General features: G+C 40.2%; 2 non-coding genes across 2 annotated transcripts; one reads left to right on the forward strand and one right to left on the reverse strand.

Annotated features, from left to right (window-relative positions):
* The first annotated feature begins 3,693 nt into the window (after positions 1-3,693).
* LOC120257696 lies at positions 3,694-3,800 on the forward strand. The gene has a single exon (XR_005535786.1). It is a non-coding gene; the product is annotated as a small nucleolar RNA R71 (small nucleolar RNA).
* Positions 3,801-23,817: 20,017 nt separating this feature from the next.
* On the reverse strand, positions 23,818-23,924 carry LOC120257689. The gene has a single exon (XR_005535780.1). It is a non-coding gene; the product is annotated as a small nucleolar RNA R71 (small nucleolar RNA).
* Between the last annotated feature and the right edge of the window lie 2,014 nt (positions 23,925-25,938).

The raw sequence follows: 25,938 nt of genomic DNA on the forward strand, positions 1-25,938 counted from the left end.
GTGACGCTCATACTGTAGTGGTGTCCAAACGCTCTGAACTGTATGGTGTCAATACTGTCAAATCCAAACTATGATCAGTTAAACTCGAATGAAGAGAACACCTCGAGTGTCAGCATACGAATGACCGGCTCATGAATAAGTAAGAGACGGCGCCAACTGCCGACATCTAACAACTCCTCAATCTCATCAGCGATCTTGTCTCCTTGCTGAACCTCTCTCAATACACTCAAGTTTGGGAATCTCGACTGTCCAAACATGAGTTTTGCTAATCGCTCGAAAAGAGTCTAATGCTCAGGAATTGCGAACTCTAAGTGCTCAAGCCCTGGGGAATCCTCCCTAGGATGCTTCCGGCTTGCTTCATTGATCTGGGTGCTATATCTGCAAGAATTCAAGAAGAATCAATCAAATAAATTCGTAAAAACATTATTGTAGACATACACACGGCCGCCTGAAAATTCCACACGCCCGTGTGAATCAACAGAGCGTGAGAGCCGCACGGCCACTATGCAAAAAAAATTTAAAAATACATCTACAATTCATTGCTAAGATAATTCTAAAGCATGCACCAACCATTCAACATAGAAATGAAGCAACATTCACTAGTTTAATCAAAATAAATCAAGATTGGCGAAGAAAAGAGGGAAATGAGGGTTTACCGACAAGATGAAGATGAAAAGCTTAGAAATGGCAGGAAAACTCGAGTGAAATTCCTCTAAAACAACAGTGAGAGGTCGGGAGAGTGCAAGGATGTGTTCTTTGAGTGTTTGGGAGTATGAAAATGAAAAGGCTCAGTAGATTTATAAAGGAATTCACGGCTTTTTGAGTTCTGTACATCCACACGGGCGTGTGGAAATTACCCACGCCAGTGTGACTCCACGGGGGAGCTTCATAGGGGCACTCACACGCCCCTATATGCTCTCATAATAGCATACCTTACCTCTGAATGCATCCACACGGGCGTGTGGAAATTCCCCACACCCGTGTGCCCGACCTACAGGGACACCAACACACTCCTTTAGCTTCTCTGTCCATTCGAGATTTTTCTCTAAGTGTTTCACACGCCCGTGTAAAAATTCCACACGGCTGTGGGACTTCATATGGGCCACCCATAGGGGCACTCACACGCCCCTGTGTCTTCTCGCGATGGATGAGAACTCTCTACAGAGTTTCACACCGGCGTGTGGAAATTACCCACGCCCGTGTGTAATTCACAGGGTCATCCACAAGGGCAGACACACGCCCCTTTGTCTTCTCAGGATAGAGCTATAAACTCTGTAGAGATACACATGCCCGTGTGGAAATTACCCACGGATGTGTCACCGCCACAAGGTCATTCACAGGGGTATTCACACGCCTCTGTGTCTTCTCGGGATGGAGAAGTTGAGCTCTGAACAGAAACACACACCCATGTGGAAATTCCACATGGCCGTGTGTCTTCTCTGGATGGCTCAGAAAAAATTATATACTCTGTAGAAAATTTCTGCACACTTATACACATACAAAGGCTACATTTACTATGAAAAACTGACCAGAGAATTAATGAAAAACACGCTCAAATGACCAATAAACTTCGCCAATCACACTTAAGCACATGAAAACACCAATGATCCATGAGAAAAGCACAGTAATAGCATGTCAAAATCAAGACACCAACACTCAAATCCTTATTCATGCAAATACTAAACTACAACCTAGAAAAATTGTAAAGACTTGGGTTGCATCCCAAGAAGCACTTGTTTAACGTCACTAAGTTGATGTATCTCTTCTTACCTCACGGGGGCTCATAGATGAACGTTTCCCTCTTACCCATAACCTGAAAGCATGATGAATATAATCTTTTCAAAGTAGAGGGAGAGTTATCTTGCATGTTACCACACAAGGGTTCGTTACCCTTACTCCGTTCTTGCACATCCCCAGTGGCCTTGGGACGCTTCTTATAATGTCTCCTTGATCTTTTCATCTTTTGGACCATCCTCTTCATGATCCACAGGGTAGGTTGCACTTCATCCTTTAGACCAAACATCATAACTTCATCATTCTCCACCTCTTGGTCTAGTTACCCCTCATATGGGTCTGAACACATCATTTCCTGCACATATTCATCTATTAGTACATTATTAGTGTCAAGAAAGTAAAGAGTATCATCAAAGTCTAGATAATATCTCATGGCTTCGTTGAGGCAATATGTAAGCGTGTCATCCCCAACTCTTAAAGTCAACTCCCCGCCGTCCATGTCGATAAGAGCCTTGGAAGTGTGCAAGAACGGCCTCCCAAGCATCAATGGGACATCGACATCCTCATCAACATCCAATACTACAAAATCCATAAGAAATATGTACTTGTCAACTTTCACAAGTATGTTTTCGATGATGCCCCTCGGATGTCTAACCGTTCGGTCCGCCAATTGAAGTGTCATCTGAATGGGCCTAGGCTCTCCCAAGCATAGCTTTTGAAAGAATGTATAAGGCATGACATTAATGCTAACCCTGAAATCCGCCAATGTCTTTTCTTCACCTAAATTGTCAATGTTGCATGTGATGATGAAGCTTCCAGGGTCCTTCTTCTTGTTCGGCATATTTTTTTGCAACACCGCCAAACATGAAGCATCTAAAATCACAGATGCACTCTCCTCTGACTTCCTCTTCTTGTTCAAAAAGTCCTTCAAAAACTTTGCATAGCGAGGCATTTGAGACAACGCCATCATAAATGGGATATTGATATGCAACTTCTTGAATAGACCCAAGAACTTCTTGTATTGCTCATCATTTTGGCTGTTCTTCAATCTCGAAGGATAAGGGATTCTTGGCTTATAGGGTAGGGGTGCCACCTCTTTCTCTCTATTGGCTCTCTCCTCAACCTCCACAACCTCGAGTACTTCAACATTAGTCTTCTCACTCGGAAGCCTACCCTCAACCTCATGACCACATTTCAAAGTGATCGCCTTCACATGTTCTCTAAGATTAGTTTCGGTGTTACTAGGCAAGCTTCCTTAAGGTCTCCAATAACGAATTCATAATTTTCTCCACTTGATTCTCTAAATTGTGCAATAACGCGGTGTGGTTATGAAGTGTAGCTTCCACTGACTGAAAGTATCGAACGATTGGATGAACTTGGTTAAAGCTTTCTCTAGATCGGTTATCCGGGTCTCCAAGCCTGAAACTTGATTCTCTATGTTTGGGGCTTGTTGTTGTTGTTGTTGGAAACCCAGCGGTGCCATGGTCTTTTGTTGCCCTTGATTACTCCATGAAAGATTCGGGTGGCTCCACAACCCGGATTGTAGGTGTTGCTAAATGGATTGCCTTGGCCTCTCATTACATTACCCACAAAATCCACTTGTTCTACCGAGAATGTACCACCAATAGAAATCGGGAAATCGAACGAAGCATGTCCTCCCACACACCCAACGCAACTAGTCAAGGCCGCCACTCTAGGAGAAGTTAAAGTATCTAACTTCTAACTCAATGACTCAACATGGGCCACAATGAAGTAACTGCATTCATCTCATGGAGTTCGGCTACCATCTTTTTGTCTCTTGTGTTCCACTGATAACTATTCATAGCCATTTCTTCAATGAGATGTTGGGCTTCTTTAGGGGTCTTTCTTCCTAAGGTACCTCCTACTGTTGCATCAAGTAATTGCCTTGTGCTTGGGTTCAAACCATTGTAAAAATTCTGAATGATCATCCACTCAGGGAACCCATGTTGAGGACATTTCCGCAAGAGTTCCTTGAACCTATTCTATGTCTCAAAAAGAGACTCCAATTCCGTTTTCATAAAGGAGGATATTTCATTCGTGAGCTTTGCAGATTTTCCAGGAGGGAAATATCGGGAAAATAAAGCTTTTACCATCTCCTCCTAAGTAGTAATTGATGCTCAAGGTAATGAACGTAGCCACTGCTTTGCTCTTTTCTTTAAGGAAAATGGGAAGGCCCTCAATCTGATAGCATCATCCATAACTCTATTGATCAGAAGCATGTCGCATACTTCCAAGAAGTTCTCGATGTGGTTGTTTGCATCCTCATCGGCCAAACCATTAAACTGTGACGACTGCTGTATTATCTGGATGAATGCTGGCTTTAGCTCAAAATTCTGAGCTGTAATCGGTGGCCGCACAATACTACACTGTGTGCCTAGAACTGCGGGTCTGGCATAATATGAGAGTGTCCTCTGCTGCTCATTCTGTTCTGCCATATTATTTGACCATTCACCTTGTACCTTAGCTTGATTTGAATGTTCTTGCAAAGGTTCTTTTCCCCTTCTATGAAGTGTCGTTCAAGTTCAGGATCTCCTTCAACCAATGTTGAAGGGTTCCGTTGGGTTATAACCTGGAGCTACAACCAAAAAAAGAAAAACAAATCAGAACAATGGAAGAATAAGAAAGTGTGAAATAGAATAAATGGTGAATAGCTAAAATAGCAAAGTGCAACGTGTTTCTATAATACCTATAACCCAGCAATGGTACCAAAAACTTTACAAATGCCTTTTGCATATGTATCGCAAGTGCAAGGGTTTGTCGAAGCAATAATACCTTGGTGAGTGGGTAGTCGTATCCACAGGGAATAGTGATCAGAAACACAATGATTGCTATTTTACTAATGTGAAGATGGACTGATAGTAGTGTGAACAATATAAATATAAAAAGAAATAAAAAGAACAAGAAAGAAAGACACTATAAAAAATGAGAGGAAAGACAATCGATAGAAAGTGGGGCACCCGGACATTGCTCCCCTAGGACTATTGCTTCAAGTGCAAAACCAACTATTATGTCTCCTAACTGATGCTTAATGAGTTATAGAAATCCTAAAATACACGGTCCTAAACCTAAGGTCAATCATGACTAACCCCATACTATGCCTCGGTGGAGAAATCACTCAGTCTCAACACTTCACACAGTGCAAAGTTGATTAAAGGTCTAGGGATTTCAAGTGATAAACCCTATTCCCTAATATAGATCTAACCCTTTGGTTCAAGCGAAAGACCCCTAGTTACAATTAAGGCCCAGATACTAAGGATTACTTGAATGCTTCACTCTGTTGCTTGTGCAACTAAGCCCCGGTGGAGTTCCTTTCTTAGCACTTCACTCTATTGTGACTGTAAATAACTCTTGCAACGTGGAGGTAGGATAAATCCCACTGGAGGGGAAAGAGGACGTTCAGCTACCTCTCAACTCACCCTCTCGACCCTCTCCAATCTTGCTTTGTCTAGCCCTCATGGTGTGTCACTCACTAACAAGGATTACCAATGTAGGTTCTCAACCCTAGTGTTATTCTAAGGGGAAACCCAATCAATAAGCATTCAAGATTAGAACTCAAGTAAAGACATTATTTAAAGAAACATAATAGAAAGGTCAAAGAAACAACATCATCCTAGGGTTTATAAGTCCAAGTACCCACTAGGGGTTTAGCTCTCCATGGAGCAAGATACAATCGATAATGAAATTGAAAGTAAGAACATGCAATCCATAAGTAAAACCCCTTGGTATTCATGTTGATGGTCTTGTGGAGTGGCCGCGTCTTCTCCAAAGGTTCCCTTGTCAAGCTTAGGGCACACCTCGCCGCATCGTTGCCGATGAGAGCTCCCATAATAACTCTCTTCTGAAGGAACGAGGTGTTGAAAGCCGTAGAACCCATCCAAAAGCCTTGTCAAAGCCCCTTTAAACCCTAGCCGCAAGCGCCTCCAAAAATGGTGAAGAGATGGGCAAAAGATGGGAAAAGATTCTCAAAATAGGCTGAAATCGCATCTTAAATAGGGCTAGACTCGGGCATTCACATGGGTGAGTGGAATTTCCACACGCCTGTGTGAATCTGTAGGAATCAATTTCTCAATGGCATGTGAGCAGTAATGGCCACAGTAATTTTCTACAGTGATTTGCTACATCACCGCTACAGTCTCCGCCAAAATACTTCCGATTTCACACTTTTCATCAAGGCCACTTGAATGGGCACACATTTATGCGGTAGATGGTGTTGCTTATTCAATAAAAATCACATTTGACGACAATCTTGCTAGCATTGCACAAGTCAGAACACATGAGTGTGTTTGCCTTTGTGCCCCTCCAATTCGTATATTCACTCGAGCACAACGGAGGTTGGCACACACTCATGTGTCTTTGAGCACAATTTGTGTCTTCACATTTGTCCACTCCAGAATTTAATCAACAACGTGCATTCACAATCTACTTTGACTTCTTTCTTCCATACTTGTTTCCACAACCCTACATGCACAAAAGTAACACAAATACATATATATAAGCGATAAAATCTGAGAAATTTAATGCTTATTGTTAGAAATGAATACTTCATATTTCTAATACACAAGCACTTATTAACGATATGTTAGGATACTTTCAAATCCCCATAATTCCGGAAGATCAAGAGAAGACAATGTTTATTTATCCTTATGGTACTTTTGTTCACAGAAGAATGCCTTTTGGGTTGTGTAATGCACTGGCGATATTCCAACGTTGCATGACTGCTATCATTGATGACCTCCTAGAGGACATCATGGAGGTGTTCATGGATGACTTTTCGGTGTTTGGAGATTTTTTTGACATTTGTCTAAGGAATTTGGAGAGAGTGCTAGTAAGATGTGAAGAGACAAAACTTGTTCTTAATTGGGAGAAGTGTTACTTTATGGTCCAAGAAGGTATTGTCCTTGGACGTAAGATTTCCCAAGTGGGAATGGAGATAGACAAGGCAAAGATTGAGGTCATAGAAAAACTCCCTCCATCCACAAATGTGAAAGTTGTTCATAGTTTTTTGGGGCACGTGGGCTTCTACAAAAGGTTTATCAAGGATTTCTCAAAGATCACTCAACCGTTGGCAAAACTCCTCGAAAAGGATGCCCCCTTTGATTTTTAGTGCAAGCACTAATTCTGATCACACCAGATTGGAACAAACCCTTACAGCTAATATGCGATGCAAGTGATTATGCTATTGGTGCAGTTTTGGGTTAGAGGAAAGGCAAGTAGTTTCAACCAATCTATTATGCTAAGAAGACTCTCACGAGTGCTCAAGAAGATTATACAACTACAGAAAAAGAGTTGTTAGCAGTGGTGTTTGCTTTTGACAAGTTCAGGTTGTACCTCATCTTATCTAGGGTCATAGTGTTTACTGATCACTCGGCATGCCATTATCTCATGAACGAGGCTGATGCGAAGCCGAGGTTGATTCGTTGGATCCTACTACTACAAGAATTCAATATGGAGATAAAAGATAAGAGAGACACCGAAAATATGGTCGCCGATCATTTGTCTCGATTGGAGCGTTGTGAAGGCCAAGAGCCATCAAGAAAGAAAATTAATGATTTCTTTCCTGAGGAGCACTTGTATGTAATCCAGTGTTCAGAATCAGAGGGCACCCCATGGTTCGCGGATTTTGCAAACTATTTATCAGGGAAAGTACTTAAGCATGGCCTCACCTTCCAACAAAAGAAGAAGTTCTTCAGCGATTTAAAGAATTACTTTTGGGATGATCCATTCTTGTTTCGCATTTGTGCAGATCACGTGGTCTGAAGATGTGTATCAAGGGAGGAAGGCTGGGACATCCTTGCACATTGTCACTCTGGACTGATGGAGGGCATTATGCTTCAAGCAGAAATGCTGAAAAAGCCTTGCCGTTGGATTTTATTTGCCGACTTTGTTTCAGGATGCACATCAGTTTGTTCTTCGATGCGGCAGTTGTCAGAGGACTGGAAATCTATCACGGTGGGATGAAATGCCTCAAAATCTGATGCAATTTTGTGAGGCATTTAATGTATGGGGTATTGATTTCATGGGACCATTTCCCAAATCCAATGGTAATCAATATATTCTGGTGCTGCCAATTATGTTTCTAAATGGGTGGAGGCTCAAGCTCTACCTACTAATGATGCACGAACCATGGTTAAATTTCTGAAAAGGTTGTTCACTCGTTTTGGAACCCCACAAATTATCATTAGTGATCGAGGAAGTTATTTCTGCAACACTCAACTTGAAATAGTGTTGAAGCATTATGGAGTGCACCATCGCCTTGCCACCCCTTATCACTTGCAGACAAGTTTACAAGTGAAAGTTATAAATAAAGAGCTTAATAGAATATTGACAAAGTCAGTTGAAGAAGGAAAGAGGGATTGGTCAAAACACTTAGATGATACATTTGGGCTCACCGAATGACATATAAAACTCCTATAACTTGGTGTATGGTAAGTTGTGTCATTTACCTGTGGAGCTTAAGCATAAAGCCTATTGGGCCATCAAGGCAATGAACTTTGACTTGATCAAAGAGAGGCATCAAAAAATGCTTCTTCTTAATAAGTTGGATGAATGGAGGTTGAAGGCATATGAAAATGTAAGGATTTATAAAGAAAGAATTCGGAAGTGACATGACAAGCAGATCAAGAATCCGAAAGAGTTCAAAGTAGGCGATTAAGTATTATTGTTCAATTCTCACATGCGGCTATTTTCGGGGAAGCTTAAGTCTAGGTGGTTTAGGCCCTATACTTTAACCGAAGTATCACCCGATGGTGCTGTTGAAATTACTCATCCGGAGACGGGTACATTTAAGGTGAACGGACACCAGCTGAAACCATACATTGGTGTAGAGGTTAGTAATGATGACAAGTAAGTATTCTTTCTCCGTGAGCCCCCGTGAGGTAAGGTCGGGTACGTCAAGCTTAGTGATGTTAAACAAGCACTTCTTGGGAGGCAACCCAAGTCTTTACTATTTTTCTAGGTTTTAGTTTAACACTTGCATGAATAGAAGCTTTAGTGTTGGAGTCTAAATCTTTTACATGCTATTGCTGTATTTTTCTCATGGATTATTGGTGTTTTCATGTGCTTAATTGTGATTGGTGAAGTTTCTTTGTCATTTGTGTGTTTTTCATGATTCTCTGGTCAGTTTTTCAAAGCATAAGCAGGCTCTGTGTTTGTATGAGTGTGCAGAAATTTGCTGCAAAGTCTATAAATTTTTTCCCAAGTCATCCAGAGAAGACACACGGCCATGTGTAATTTCCATATGGGTTGTGTTTTGGTTCAGAGCTCATCCTGAGAGGACACAGGGGTGTGTGAATGCCCCTGTGAACAACCTTGTGATGGTTGCACGCCTGTGGGTAATTTCCATACAGGCTTGTGTTTCTCTGCAAAGTTCAGAGCTCTATGAACTTTGACTTGATCAAAGAGAGGCATCAAAGAATGCTTCTTCTTAATAAGTTGGATGAATGGAGGTTGAAGGCATATGAAAATGTAAGGATTTATAAAGAAAGAATTCGGAAGTGACATGACAAGCAGATCAAGAATCCGAAAGAGTTCAAAGTAAGCGATTAAGTGTTATTGTTCAATTCTCACATGCGGCTATTTCCGGGGAAGCTTAAGTCTAGGTGGTTTAGGCCTTATACTTTAACCGAAGTATCACCCGATGGTACTGTTGAAATTACTCATCCGGAGACGGGTACATTTAAGGTGAACGGACACTAGCTGAAACCATACATTGGTGTAGAGGTTTGTAATGATGACAAGTAAGTATTCTTTCTCCGTGAGCCCCCGTGAGGTAAGGTCGGGTACGTCAAGCTTAGTGATGTTAAACAAGCACTTCTTGGGAGGCAACCCAAGTCTTTACTATTTTTCTAGGTTTTAGTTTAACACTTGCATGAATAGGAGCTTTAGTGTTGGTGTCTAAATCTTTTACATGCTATTGCTCTATTTTTCTCATGGATTATTGGTGTTTTCATGTGCTTAATTGTGATTGGCGAAGTTTCTTGGTCGTTTGTGTGTTTTTCATGATTCTCTGGTCAGTTTTTCAAAGCATAAGCAGGCTCTGTGTTTGTATGAGTGTGCAAAAATTTGCTGCAGAGTCTATAAATTTTTTCCCAAGTCATCCAGAGAAGACACACGGCCATATGTAATTTCCATATGGGTTGTGTTTTGGTTCAGAGCTCATCCTGAGAGGACACAGGGGTGTGTGAATGCCCCTGTGAACAACCTTGTGATGGTTGCACGCCTGTGGGTAATTTCCATACAGGCTTGTGTTTCTCTGCAAAGTTCAGAGCTCTATGAACTTTGACTTGATCAAAGAGAGGCATCAAAGAATGCTTCTTCTTAATAAGTTGGATGAATGGAGGTTGAAGGCATATGAAAATGTAAGGATTTATAAAGAAAGAATTCGGAAGTGACATGACAAGCAGATCAAGAATCCGAAAGAGTTCAAAGTAGGCGATTAAGTATTATTGTTCAATTCTCACATGCGGCTATTTTCGGGGAAGCTTAAGTCTAGGTGGTTTAGGCCCTATACTTTAACCGAAGTATCACCCGATGGTGCTGTTGAAATTACTCATCCGGAGACGGGTACATTTAAGGTGAACGGACACCAGCTGAAACCATACATTGGTGTAGAGGTTTGTAATGATGACAAGTAAGTATTCTTTCTCCGTGAGCCCCCGTGAGGTAAGGTCGGGTACGTCAAGCTTAGTGATGTTAAACAAGCACTTCTTGGGAGGCAACCCAAGTCTTTACTATTTTTCTAGGTTTTAGTTTAACACTTGCATGAATAGGAGCTTTAGTGTTGGTGTCTAAATCTTTTACATGCTATTGCTCTATTTTTCTCATGGATTATTGGTGTTTTCATGTGCTTAATTGTGATTGGCGAAGTTTCTTGGTCGTTTGTGTGTTTTTCATGATTCTCTGGTCAGTTTTTCAAAGCATAAGCAGGCTCTGTGTTTGTATGAGTGTGCAAAAATTTGCTGCAGAGTCTATAAATTTTTTCCCAAGTCATCCAGAGAAGACACACGGCCATATGTAATTTCCATATGGGTTGTGTTTTGGTTCAGAGCTCATCCTGACAGGACACAGGGATGTGTGAATGCCCCTGTGAACAACTTTGTGAAGGTCACACGCCTGTGGGTAATTTCCATACAGGCTTGTGTTTCTCTGCAAAGTTCAGATCTCTATCCCGAGAAAACACAAGGGCGTGAATCTGCCCCTGTGGATGACCCTATGAATTACACACGGGAGTGGGTAATTTCCACTCACCCATGTGAAACTCTGCAGAGAGTTCTCGTCCATCTCGAGAAAACACAGGGGCGTGCGAGTGCCCATGGGGTACCTTTGGGAAGATCCACGGCCGTGTGGAATTTTCACACGGGCGTGTGAAACAATTCGAAAAATTTCTTCGGTGTGAAGAGAAGCCACAGGGGCGTGTGGATGCCCCTATGGGTCGGGCACACCGGTGTGGGTGATTTCCACACGCCCGTGTGGAGCTGTGCCATCCCAGAGCACACAGGGGCGTGTAACTTTCCTTGTGGGGCTCCCCTATGGAGTCATACGGGTGTGGGTAATTTTGACACGGACGTGTGGATGTACAGAACACAAAAGGCCCCGATTTTTCTTTATAAATCTATTGTGCCTTTTTAATTTCACACTCCCAAACACTTAGTGAATGCATCCATTCACTCTCCCGACCTCCCATCGTTGATTTAGATGGATTTCATTCGAATTTTCGGTCCGTGTTCAAGGTTTTCATTCTCATTTCGTCGGTAAGCCCTCTTTCCTGTTTTCTTCGCCAACCTTGATTTATTTCTATTAAAACTAGTGAATGCGCTTCGATTTTATATTTAAATGGTAGGTGGTTGCTTTTAGAGTGATTATTAGTAAACTTTTAATGTATTTTTTGGGAGTTTTACATAATGGGCGTGCGGATTTCACACCCCGTGAATCCATACGGGTGTGTGGAATTTCCACACGACCGTGTGGATTTCTTTAGAATTAGGTTTTCAAGTTAATTTGATCGATTATGGTTCAATTCTTACAGATATGGCTCCAGGGTCGAAGAAGTAGGCCTGCAAGCATCCTCGTGATCCATCCCCTAAGCTGAAGAGTATGAAATTTGTTATTCCTGAGCACCGAGTCCAATTTGAGCGGTTGTCGAAGCTAAAGTTTGGGTAGACTCGGTTCCCAGACTTGAGTATACTTAGAGAGATACACCAGGGAGATGATTTGGCTGATGAGGTTGAGGGATTGCTGTTAGTAGGTAGTTGGCGGCAGTTATTGTTGATTAGGGAGCCAGCCATCCGTTTGTTGACGCTAAAGGTATTGGCATCGTTCGAGTTCGATCGGTCGTATCCTAGCTTTGACAGTATCGACGCCATACAGTTTAGAGCATTTGGACATCACTACAGTATGAGCGTCACATAGTTTTTAATTCGGCTAGGACTATATGATGAGGCTTTTACAGACACTGAGGAGTATGATCGAATACTGACCAATTATCCAGGTAGCTTGACTCCTGAGAGAGCATACAACACATTATGCTACTAGGGACAGTATGAGCCAGGGGTGTCTAAGGCCACTGATACACCCCTTGTGTGTGACCCGTAAGTGCACGGGTTTGTCGAAGTAATAAATCCCAGGTGAGTGTGTATCTTATTCACAGGGAGTAGCGAATAAAAACACGAAGATTGCTACTTAACCAAGCGAAGATGAAACAGTGATTGTGTTGATAAGATGTAATGTAGACAAAAAGAAAAGAAATAAGAAAGAGAGGCACAAATAAGTGAGAGGAAAGGCAATCGATATGAAGTGGGGTACTCGGATATTGTTGCGCCTAGGATTATCGCTTCAAGTGCAAAACCAACTATTATGTTTCCTAACTAATGCTCAATGAGTCATGGATGTCCTAAGATACATGGTTCCAAACCTAAGGTCAACCATGACTAACTCTACACTATGCCTTGACGGAGAAATAGATCAGTCTTAACATCTCACACTGTGCAAACTTGCAAGACGCTCTAGGGATTTCAAGTGATAAACCCTATTCCTATATGTAGACCTAACCTTTGGTCCAGGCGAAAGGCCCTAGTCACAATTAAGCCCCAGAAACTAAGGATTACTTCAACGCTTCACTTTGTTGCTCGTGCAACTAAACCCCAGCAGAGTTCCTCTCTTAGTACTTTACTCTATTGTGACCGCAAAGAACTCTAGGAAATGGAGGTAGGATAAATCACACCAAGGGGGAAAGGGAACATTCTGCTACCTCTCGACTCACCCTCTCGACCCTCTCCAATCGAGCTTTATCTAACCCTCGTGGTGTGTCACTCATTCACAATGATTACCAATGTGAACTCTCAACCCTAATGTCACTCTAAGGGAGAAATCATTCAACAAGAATTCAAGATTGGAACTCAATTAAAACATCAATTAACAAAAGCATAATAAAAGGTTAATGAAACAAATACATCCTAGGGTTCACAAATCCAAGTACCCACTAGGGGTTTAGCTCTCCATGGAGCAATATACAATCAATAGTAAAATCAAAGTAAAAGCAAGTAATTTATAGGAAAACCCCCTTGGTAGTCATGTCGATGGTCATGTGGAGTAGCCTCATCCTCTCCAAAGGTCTCCTCGTCAAGCCTAGGGCACACCTCGCCTGATCGGTGCTGACGAAAGCTCCCCCAATAGCTATCTTCCAAGAGAAATATGGTATCAAAGCCGTAGAACCACTCCAAAAGCCTTTCTAATGCCTCTCTAAACCCTAGCCGCAAGCCTCTCAAGAGGCTTTAAATAGGCTGGAATCGGGCATCCACACGGCCCTGTGGAATATCCACACGCTCTTGTGGAAATTCCACACGGGCTTGTGGATTCTCTGGAATTCTGATTTTCTGCAAGCTGTGAACAGTAACTGATAAAAGTAATGCTCAACACAAGAAAAGAATACTTCGTACTACTAATACACACGCACTTATCAGCCATGTGTCTTTCACGACCTGCATATTGTTATCTTCATGCCATTTTGAGCAGGTCGGTGAATGGCCGTGGTAACAATACCGAAGTCTTGAGCCGACAGGAGCTTTTGTATCTATATTCGATGGTACATCGTCAGTCGATTCACCTGGGGCATATATTGGCTGAGTATCTGCGCCACCAGGGTCATTATATCAGGATGGGGATGATTTTCTCAGCTTCGTACATTACCAGACTAATCATGGGTATGGTTCTGTTGGACGCTATTCGTGGGACTGAGAAGACGATCATTCCCTCCCCTTTGGGCTTAGACATGATGAGACTGATGGGGATAGTGCGCAACACAGGCCGGGAGTGTATATATTGGTCACGGCCACTCCCGAGATAGATGAGGGGCGTGATGATGCTGCTGAGGGGTCTCAGCCTTTTCCCGAGCCACATGAGGAGCAGATGGAGACTGAGGCACCTCCCACCGCACATGAGCCATTTCCAGTACATATTCTATCTCCTTATCGAGCCTATGATCATTTTGATAGGCTCGAGAGTGCGGTGGAGGTACTACAGACTGAGATCACTGAGGTTCGCATGACACAGGCCGCAAACCATGCTGAGGTGATGGCACGTCTTGATACTTTACAGCAATTATTCGAGCGAGACATAACATCACCCTTTGTTATGAGACCCCGCACTCTTCGGGAATCACTAGTACCACCATCACCAGCACCACCATCACCAATTCCAGCAGTACTGACTGATCCACTAGCATCAATATCTCCCCCGATGGTAACAGCAGAGAAGACATCAGTAGACATTGACGCTTGAGGCGTCTCTCCTTAGTTTCTTCATTTGTTTTTGTATTTTATTTCTGTATTTCATTTTTGACTTGTACATCTCAGATAGGATCTTTCTTCTGAGTTTATCTTTTATTTTCAGTTGTGTCGAGTTGTATTTCATTGCTTTATCTTTATATACACAAGTTTATTTTGTTTTTGTTGAGCTTCACTGAACTCCCTTGTGTATACGTGCAAATGGTCTTGTGAGTATGGAATTTGAGGACTAGTCATGGACACGGTCAATGTGATATTAGCATGGCCATGTTTGCTCCACAACCCATTAAACTCAACTCTCAAGGAACATAACTCTATCAAACGTACCATTTGGAGTTCAGGAGAGTATTGTTTCAATTCCCCACTTCCACATATATTTTTGATTGATTTATATTCTATTGTGCTTGCATGCGTACATTGAGGGCAATGTACATCTTAAGTGTGGGGGGAAGTTCACAGTACACATGTTCCATACTTATACTTTCATTGTATATGCTCATGTATCCAATGGCGGTTCACCATAGTTGCAATGGTTGTATTCTTAGGTTTAAGAAAAAATTTGACATTGAATGTTCTCATGCTCTAGTTTCTGCTTAAAGTTTTAGGAAGTTTTACCCGATTGACACTTGTTGCACTACTCACTCATTAAACCTTGTAGAAACTTAAGTTCGATGTTTAAGGGACTAGTTTAGTTGTTCCTTATTTTTAGTTTCTTCAAATAATGGGAATAAAATAAAATAAAATATGCTTGCTTTGTTTGTGCATTAGGGGTGGAAAGAGCTACCACCTATGAAGTATTAAGCTACTCTCATAAGTTGGATACTAGTTATGCCTTAATGAGAGAAAGAGCTATCTCATGGGATGAGTGAAAGCTACTACTCTGGTAGAAAGAGCTACCACCTCGAAAGTGTGAAAGCCACCTTAGCGGCTGCTTCAGAAAGGGCTTATTTAGAGTATGCATGAAGCTACTACCACCGCTTTCTTTCTTTTTGTACATAAATAAGTCCCTCTAACTTAGAGCTTTGAGGAGTATACATTGGGTTGACTTGAGTGAGTTTAGACGCACTTACACAATATCAGGTTTGTTGTCCTTTTTGATCTGAATTTTTAGCTAGAGCATTGATTTTTCTTATTCGGTGTTAAAATTTTTCCTTACTTATTGAATGCTTCCCTCGCCTGCTTTTGGTGAACCTAAGGCCAAGCACTTTCAATGTTTCCTTCTTCTATACTTCAATGTTTTATTTTTGTTTGAGGATAAGCAAAAGCTTAAGTGTGGGGGAGATTTATAAGTGCTTGTGTACTAGTAATACGAAGTATTCTTTTCTTATATTAAGCATTACTTTTCCGAGATTTTATCGCTCATACATGTGTATTTGTGTCACTTTTGTGCATATAGGGTTGGGAAGATAATAGTGGAAGAAAGGAGCCAAAGTAGATCGTGGATGCACTTTGTTGATGGAATCTTAGAGTGAACAAAAGTGAAAACATAAGTTGTGATCTAAGATATGGGAGTGTGTGCCAACATCCATTATTATCAAACTAATACATGTTTTGGAGGGGCACAAATGCAAACATATTCGTGTGTTCCAACTTGTGCAATGCTAGCAAGATCTTTGTCAATGTGACGTTTATTGAAGATGCAATGAGATCTATCACATTAATGTGTGCCTATTAATGTAGCCTTGATGAAGAGTGTGGATTCGGGAGCATTTTGGTGAAGTACTGTAGCAGTCTACTTTAGCAAATCATTGTAGCAAATTACTATAGAAGTTACTATTCACAGATAGCAAAAAATCAGTTTCCTAGAGATTCACACGGGCGTGTAGAATTTCCACACGCCCGTGTGGGTGCCCAATTCCAAACATTTTTAAGTCATGATTTTAGCAGTTTTGGAGGATCTTTTCCATATCTTTTGGCTCATCTTTTTCTCATCTTTAGGGGTGCTTGTGGCTAGGGTATGGAGAGGCTTTCGCAAGGCTTTTAGAGTGGTTCTACGGCTTTCAATACCGCGTTCCTTAGCAAGATAGTTATTGGGGGAGCTTTCATTGTCATCGATTCGGCGATGTGTGCCCTAGTCTTGATGAGAGAATCCTTGGAGAAGACGAATCTACTCCACAAGACCATCGATACGGACTACAAGGGGTTTTACTCATTGATTGTTTTTACTTTCGATTTCATTATTGATTGTATCTTGCTCCATGGAGAGATAAACCCCTAGTGGGTGCTTGGACTTGTAAACCCTAAGATGATTTTGTTTAATTGACCTTTTATTATGTTTTCTCTAATTGATCTTTTAATTGAGTTCCAATCTTGAATGCTTGTTGAATTGATTTTCACTTAGAGTGACACTAGGAGTGAGAATCTACATTGGTAATCCTTATGAGTGAGTGACACACCATGAGAGTTAGACAAAGCAAGATTGGAGAGGGTCGAGAGGGTGAGTCGAGAGATAGCGGAACGTCCCCTTCCCCTTCCGGTGTAATTTATCCTACCTCCCTATTCCAAGAGTTCGTTGCGGTCATAATAGAGTGAAATGCTAAGAGAGGAACTCCGCTGGGGCTTAGTTGCGCAAACAACAGAGTTAAGCGTTGAAGTAATCTTTAGTGCTGGGCTTAATTGTGACTAAGGTTCTTCTGCCTAGACAAAACGGTTGGATCTATATTAGGGAATAGGGTTTATCACTTGGAGTCCCTAGAGCTTTATGCAACTTTACACTGTATGAGATTTTGAGACTGAGCGATTTCTCCACCGAGGCATAGTGTAGGGTTAGTCACGGTTAACCTTAGGTTTAGGACCGTGTATTTTAGGATTTCCACAACTCATTAAACATCAGTTAGGAGCCATAATGATTGGTATTGCACTTGAAGCAATAGTCCTAGGGTGAGCAATGTCTGGGTGCCCTTCTTTTTTGTCGATTGCCTCTCCTATCATTTTATTGTGCCTCTTTCTTACTCTTCTTGTTTTTATTTGCATTAATTTTGTTCACACAATATTGATCCATTTTCATCATACTTAAATACCAATTCTAGTGTTTCTGATCATTATTCCCTGTGGATACGACTACCCACTCACCTGGGTACTTTTATTACTTCAATAACCCATGCACTTGTAGTACATACGCAAAGGGTGTGTCAATTAATAACTACTAAAAATGTTAGAATATGTGGGGTGGACCGGTGGAGTTGTTTGGAATTAGATAATTATCATAATTTAAATTATATGTTGACATGTTGTTCAATTAAAAGATGATATTTTGATGTTTGATTTTATTTATTTTAATTTAGGATTGAAAGAGTAGTGCATTATTTATTTATTTGATGGTGTGACTTTATTTATGAAATTATCAATTAATCAATTAATTGGAGTGGTTTGGACTTAGGCATAGTGAAATATCTATGTTTATAGGGTCCCCAACCTAGAGATCTTGAATCCTTGCACTAGTTTTGAGTTTGGAAGTTATTTTAAGTGTTTGATTGGTAAGTAAATCCACATTAATTTGTGTATCAATAGAAAATTATGATTTTTCAGAAAAATTGTAATTTTTATATAGAATTTTTGCATCGAATAATTGTTGAATATTTATTGAATAATTATTACATGAAACTAAAAAAAATTAGGTTATGAATTTAAGTTAAGTGATTTTCAATTTCATTATTTGTTAATTTGAGTTTTAATTGTTATTGAAATAATTGTTAATTAAATAAACATGGAGAGAATTTTAATACCTAAACCAAAAAGTTGTGAATTGGGAATAAATGTTTCTTTCGAAACTAGCACTAGTGCATAACAGAGAACTCGCATTGAGAGTGTTGTTTTTTTGTTAAACCAGCATCCCCTTAGTTTTGATTCTGGTTCCACCACTACCCTCAAACACAAGTTATGAAAACTTCAATTGTTGGTGTGATAGGTGTGTCATATTAGGTCAGCCTGGCCACCAATCTATAATTTGTCCACAATGTAGATGGGCTAGTTATGGGTTAAGGTTTTATCAACTAGTGATTTAGTTGACCAACTTGTAGTGTTGCCCATTGAGTTGAATTTAAAAACAAAAAATTTTGAAAAAAATTCTAAGACGCTAGCCTTCACAAGATTCAAACATGCGATCCCCTCATTTAGACAACCATCAAATCAATCAAGCCAAAGTTTTTGTTGTTATAATACTTAAAGGAATAAAAATAAATAGAAAGCCTATATATAGCTGTTAGGCAGTATGTTAGGCCATCTCCAACCCACAACCCCAAAACTTTACCCCAAATCCCAAATTTGGTTATGCTACAATAAATTATACTCCAACCACAAATCCCAAATTTACCCTAAAAAAGTATATTCTCTTAATATTCCTTACACATCCCATTTTTTTCTTATTATTACTATTGAATAAAAAATACATGAAATTAATTATTTTTAACAATGATTTAATTAAATATTATTACAATTTAATATTTTACTAAAAAACTAATTTAAAATATTTAACAATTAAGATATTTTAAATTTATGATTTAATTTATTTGGATAATTAATTATGAATTTATTAATTTTGTAAGTATAAATTGACTACTTATAATTATATTCATGAATTATTAACTTTATAATTTTCACTGCAATAGTAAAAATAAAAATATTGATTAAAAAAGAATATATGTGTGGGATAGCAAATTTGGGGTCTCAAATAGTTAATACCAAATTTGGGGTCATCCACCCCCAAACCCCAAATTTAAGGTAATATTTGGGTGTGGGTTGGAGCTAACCATGACCCCAAACTTGGGATTTAGGGCCATGGTTGGAGATGCCCTAAATGCATCCAACCCAATAGCTACATAGTTGTTGGGTCGCTTACAACATTATTAAATATATATATTGCTTAAAATATCAAATTGGTCCGTGTATTTTGTGTTTTTCACCTTTTTAGTCCCTCTAATATAAAATCTGCCCTTTTGGTCCTATATTTGCACATTTTCAACCTTTTGGTCCCTCATTCTAATGGACGTTGGTTCGGCCATTTGCTAGCGCTGATGTGGCAACAATAACATTAAATTATTCATTAAAAACCCCCAAAAATGTAAAAAGTATTAATAAAAAAATAGAATGAGGATTCGGATCCTTTGAGGGATCCGAATCGACTATCATCCATTCCCTTGTCTTCAGCCTTTGTCTTGCAACCCAAATTCTCAAGCAAACAAATGCCAGATCTCCCAGCTGATCTTCACCCTGGTGAGACTGATGATAGAGAAACTCTCCTTGCCCGCCATTGCATGGCGTTACCCATAGTTTCACTGGCCAGGTATTTGTTTCTCTTACATCACCCCCTTTTCTTTGTATGGTATGCCATTTAGATGATATCCTAATATTTATCTGACATTATTTTTTCTATGCAGTGGATCCAGGACTTGAGAAAGTTTATTGCTGAGCTTTGGAACAAGTGGAGACAAAATTCATCACATATCAAATCCAAGCCTTGTGTACTGTTTTTATTTTCAACAATGTTGTAAGCATAAAGGATAATGAAAATTATGTTAATGTAAAGGTTATTCTATTAAGCTATAAGCATGTTTACATTGAGTTAATAAGAGTAAATAAACAACAACAATTAAACTTATATTAAACTTATAAGAAAGTGAAGCCAAAATAACAACAACAATTAAAGTTTTATTAAGAGTGAATATCTTCCAATATCACAGTTAATGAACCAAACATTTGAAGTCATCAAGTATTAGATAGTTCTATCTCAGATAAACATATACATTCTCCAAAAAAAGAAAAACATCCTATAGTCTGCCTAGTTCCTACTTTCAAGGCTGATGGTCTTCTGTAAGCCCATCACTTGTCATGCTCTGTTGTGTTGGTAAGTCAACTTCTTATATTGTGGAGCTCATCAAGTTTTCTCTAGTTTTGTTAGTTGCTGTAATCCTTGAATTCCTTCTAGTTTGACATCATAAGAAAGTATATATATATACATAAATGTAGACATAGTACTCATTACAAATTAATTTTAGTACAAAATTAGAAGAAATTTTACAGCCAATTCTGCAGTAGTAATGAAGCTTGGACCATGTGGAGCTTCTCTTCGAACAATTAATTCTCCAGTACCCTACAACATTAAGAGAGTTTTATATTTGATTTCATTGTAACCCATAGACATAGTTAAATTTAGTATAAGAACAACACCTACGCAATTTCAATCACGTCAATCACGTAGAACATTTCAATCATCCAGCCTAATGAACTCTTTTGGCATTCAAATACAGGACATTTAGCATAAATCATGAATTCTAAAACATAATTGGTATTCAAATACAAATGTAATAGTAATCCAAGTGTAAAGTAACAGGACATTTAGCATAAATTATAGGACAAGTGCAAATTCCTAAACAATAGGAAAAATAATTTCAGTTCTTCACTAAAATGAAAAGAAGAAAAAAATTAACAAGTAACACTTACTCTCAAAACACTGAAATAGCTAGCATCAGATTTCCTCTTTCCTTGTGAAGTAGCAGCTATCTTTTCCTTTCCTTTGGTCTTTTTTATTCTTCCCTTACTGTACTGTCTGACCATTTGCAATAATGGCAGTAGATGTGGCGTGCACAAATCGAATGAAATAAAGAAGATAACATGAAGTAAGGATTAAATAATTGATACTAATTTAACAAGAACTCACAACATAATTGGTTTTTGAACAGACTCTCATGTTGTGCACTTCAGTATGACAAACTCCACAATTAAAGACTCTGCCTTTCCTAGACAATTTTGTAGTCTTGCCTTTTATTTCCATAAGTTCTCTCCTCCTCTTCTTTTGTGGTCTACCAGGCATCCTCTTAGGTATAGATGGTAATAGTGGTCTGATAAGTGCTAGTGTATTAGTAATACAAAGTATTCTTTTCTTACATTGAGCATTACTATTCTCAAATTTTATTACTTATACATGTGTATTTGTGTTCTTTTGCGCATGTAGGGCTATGGAGACAAGTATAAAAGAAAGAAACCAAAAGTAGATCATGGATGCAATTTGTTGATGAAATCTTGGATTGAACAAACGTGAAGACATAAGTTCTGCTCAAAGACATGTGAGTGTGTGCCAACCTCCATCGTGCTTGAGTGAACATGCAAATTGGAGGGGTACAAAGGCAGACATGATCATGTGTTCCAACTTGTGCAACACTAACAAGATCTTCGTCGAATGTGATTTTATTGAAGATACAATACAATCTACGACATGGATGAGTGCCCATTCATGTGGCCTCGATGAAAAGTGTGGATTCGGGAGCATTTTGGTGAAGTATTGTAGCACTTAACTGTAGGAAAGTACTGTAGCAGTTGCTATTCACAGCGCGCTGAAAATTCGATTCCTAGAGATTCACACTGGCATGCGGAAATTCCACACGCCCGTGTGGATGCCCAATTCTAGCCCTATTTAAGTCGTGACTTGAGACGTTTTGAGGATTCATTTTCTAATCTTTTTCCCATATCCTCCCCAACTTTGGAGGCGCTCATGGCTAGGGTTTGGAAAGGCATTTGCTAGGTTTTAAGAGTAGTTCTACAGCCTTCAACACTGTGTTCCTTTGGAAGATAGCTATTGGGGGAGCTTTCATCAGCATCGATTTGGCGAGGTGTGCCCTAGGCTTAATGAGGGAACCTTTGGAGAAGACGAGGCTACTCTATTAGACCATCGATATGTACTACAAGTATGTTTTACTTATGGATTGCATGTTTTTACTTTCGGTTTCATTATTGATTGTAACTTGCTCCATGGAGAGCTAAACCCCTAGTGCTTGGACTTGTAAACCTTGAGATGATTTTGTTTCATTGATCTTTCATTATGTTTTCTTTAATTAATGTTCTAAGTGAGTTCCAATCTTGAATGCTTGTAGAAGTGATTTTCCCTTAGAGTGACACTAGGGTTGAGAATCCATGGTGGTAATCCTTGTGGATGAGTGACACACCATGATGGTTAGACAAAACTAGATTCGAGAGGGTTGAGTGGGTGAGTCGAGAGGTAGCCGAACGTTCCCTTCCCCTTCCGGTGTGATTTATCCTACCTCCATGTTCCAAGAGTTCTTTGTGGTCACAATAGAGTGAAGTGCTAAGAGAGGAACTCCGCTAGGGCTTAGATGCGCAAGCAACATAGTGAAGCATTGAAGTAATCCTTAGTTCTTGGGCTTAATTGTGACTAGGCGTCTTTCGCCTGGACCATAGTTTTAGATCTAGATTAGGGAATAGAATTTATAACTTGGAGTCCCTAGAGCTTTATGCAACCTTGCACAGTGTGAGGCATCAAGAGTATTCCTTTCATAACTCATTAAACATCAATTAGGAGATATAATGATTGGTCTTGCACTTGAAGCAATAGTCCTAGTGTGAGCAATGTCTGGGTGCCCCACTTTATATTGATTGCCTCTCCTATCATCTTATTGCGTCTCCTTCTTATTTTTTTTTATTTTTATTTGCATTGATTTTATTCACAGCACTTTGGAACATCTTCACCATATTTAAATTGCAATTCTTGTGTTTCTGATCACTATTCCCTGTGGATACGACTACCCACTCACTAGAGTACTTTAATACTTCGATAACCCGTGCAGTTGCGGTACACACTCGCAAGGGGTGTGCTATTTTTTTTGGCGCTGTTGCTAGGGAATAGTTGTTTTGGAAACACTTTACACTTTGAATTTAGCTATTCATCAATTGTTCTATTTCACACTTACTTATTCTTGCATCATTCTGATTTGTTTTCCTTTTTATGGTTGCAGCTGTTGCAGCTCTAGGTTATGACCCGAGGAAACCCTTCGACACTTGTTGAAGGAGACCCGGACATTGGACGAAGAATTCATAGAAAGGGAAAAGAACCTGTGCAAGAACAGTCTAATCAAGCTGAAATAAAAGTTGAAGGGTTTGATAATATGGCAGAACAGAATAAGCAGCAGAGGACACTCTCAGATTATGCCAAACCCGCAGTTCTTGCCACGCAATCTAGTATTGTTCGACCACTGATTACAGCTCAAAATTTTGAGCTCAAGCCAGGCTTCATCTAGTTGTTACAGCAGTCGGCATAATTTAATAATTTGGCCGATGAGGATCCAAACAATTACATAAAGAATTTCTTGGAAGTGTGCGACATGCTCAAGATTAATGGTGTTACGGATGATGCTATCAAGTTGAGGGTCTTCCCATTTTCCTTGAAAGGGAGAGCAAAGGAATGGCTACATCATTACCTAGGGCATCAATCACTACATAGGAGGAGATGGTAGAAGCTTTTCTTGCCCGATATTTCCCTCCTGGAAAATTAGCAAAGCTTAGGAATGAAATATCCTCTTTTATGCAAATGGAATTAGAGTCTCTTTTTTAGACATGGGATAAGTTCAAGGAGCTCCTGCGGAAATATCCTCAACATAGGTTCCCCAAGTGGATGATTATTCAAACTTTCTATAGTGGGTTGAACACAAGCAGAAAGCAGCTAGTTGATGCTGTAGCAGGAGGTATCTTAGGGAGCGAAACCCCTGCAAAAGCCCAACATCTCATCGTAGGAATGGCTATGAACTATTATCAGTGGAACACAAGGGACAGAAAGAAAAAATGCACGAACTTCATGAGATTGATGCAGTTACCTCATTGGTGGCCCAAGTTGAGTCATTGAGCAAGAAGTTAGACACTCCAACTTCTCCTAGAGTGGCAGCCGTGACGAGTTCCACTGGGTGTGGGGAAGACCTGCTCCATCAGATTACCCGATTTCTATTGGTGGTACATCCTCAGTAGAACAAGTGGATTTTGTAGGGAATGCAATGAGAGGCCAATGGAATTTATATAGCAACACCTACAATCCGGGTTGGAGGAGCTGCCAGAACCTTTCTTGGAGTAATCAAAGGCAACAAAAGACGATGTCAACACTTGTTTTCCAACAACAACAAGCCCCGAGCATGGAGAATAGAGTTTGAGGGTTGGAAAACCGGATGATCAACTGAGAAAAAGCTTTGACCAAGTTTATTTCATCATCGGATATAAGATTTCAATCGGTTGAAGCCATACTTCACAACCACACTACATCATTACACAACTTAGAGAATCAAGTGGGGCAAATTGTGAAGTCATTATCAGAGAGACCTCAAGGGAGTTTGTCTAGCAACACGGAGACAAACCCAAGAGAACATGTGAAGGCAATCACTTTGAGAAGTGGTCTTGAAGTAAAGGGTAAGCTCACGAGTGAGAAGACCAATGTAGAAGCACCCGAGTTCGTGGAGATTGAGAAGAGAGCCAACAAAGAGAAAAAGGTGGCACCCTAACATTACAAGCCAAGAATCCCTTACCCTTCAAGGTTAAAGATTGGATTATTGGTGTTTTTGTGTGTTTTAATGTGGTTGGCAAAGTTTCTTGGTCATTTGAGCATGTTTTCCATGTTTCTCTGGTTAGTTTTTTATAGTTTAGGCATGCTCTAAGTGTATGTAAGTGTGCAAAAATTTTCTGCAGAGTGTGATTTTTCCAAAGTCATCCAGAGAAGACACACGGCCGTGTGTTTTCATTCAGAGCTCATCCTAAGAGGACATAAGGGCGTGTGTCTGTACCTGTGAATGACCTTGTGGCGGTCATACGCCCGTGGAAAATTTCCACACGGGTGTGTGTTTCTCTGTAGGGGGATGTGAATGCCCATGTGGCTGGCCTTGTGAACTACATATGGAGGTGGGTAATTTCCACATGCCCATGTGAATCTCTTCAAAGAGTTCTCCTCCATCCCGAGAAGACACAAGGGCGTGTGAGTGCCCCTGTGAGTACCCCTGTGAGTATCCACATGCCAATGTGGAATTTCTATAGGGGTGTGTCGATCACTTAGCCAAATTTTTCAGGTGGACAGAGAAGCCACAGGGGCGTGTGGGTGCCCCTATGGGTCGGGCACACGGGCGTGGAAAATTTCCACATGCCCGAGTGGATGCATTCAGAGACAGTTAGAGGCTATCCCGAGAGCACACAGGGGTGTGTGTCTACCACTGTGAGCGGTCCTGTAGGAGTCACACAGGCGTGGGTCATTTCCACACGCCCGTGTGGATGTACAGAACTTCAAAGGCCGCGACTTCTCTTTATAACCCACTCCTGCCCCTTCGTTCTTTAATTCCCAAACACTCAAACGATGCCTCTCCTTGCTTCCCCGATCCCTCGCCGTCTATTTATAGAGTTCTAGGGTTGTTTTCCGGTCGCATTCGAAGCTTTTCATCTCTATTTTGTATATAAGCCCTCATTCTCTTATTCTTTTGCCAGTCTTGATTTAATTCAGTTAAATTGGTGAATGTTGCTTTGTTTCCATTTTTAAATGGTTGGTGCATGCATTAGAGTGGTTTTAAAGTGATATTTTCATGTATTTTTATGATTTTGGCATAGTGGCCGTGCGGCTTTCACGCCTCGTGGATCCACACGGGCGTGTAGA

Source organism: Dioscorea cayenensis, chromosome 3, assembly GCF_009730915.1.
Source record: "Dioscorea cayenensis subsp. rotundata cultivar TDr96_F1 chromosome 3, TDr96_F1_v2_PseudoChromosome.rev07_lg8_w22 25.fasta, whole genome shotgun sequence".
Taxonomy (NCBI): Eukaryota; Viridiplantae; Streptophyta; class Magnoliopsida; order Dioscoreales; family Dioscoreaceae; genus Dioscorea; species Dioscorea cayenensis.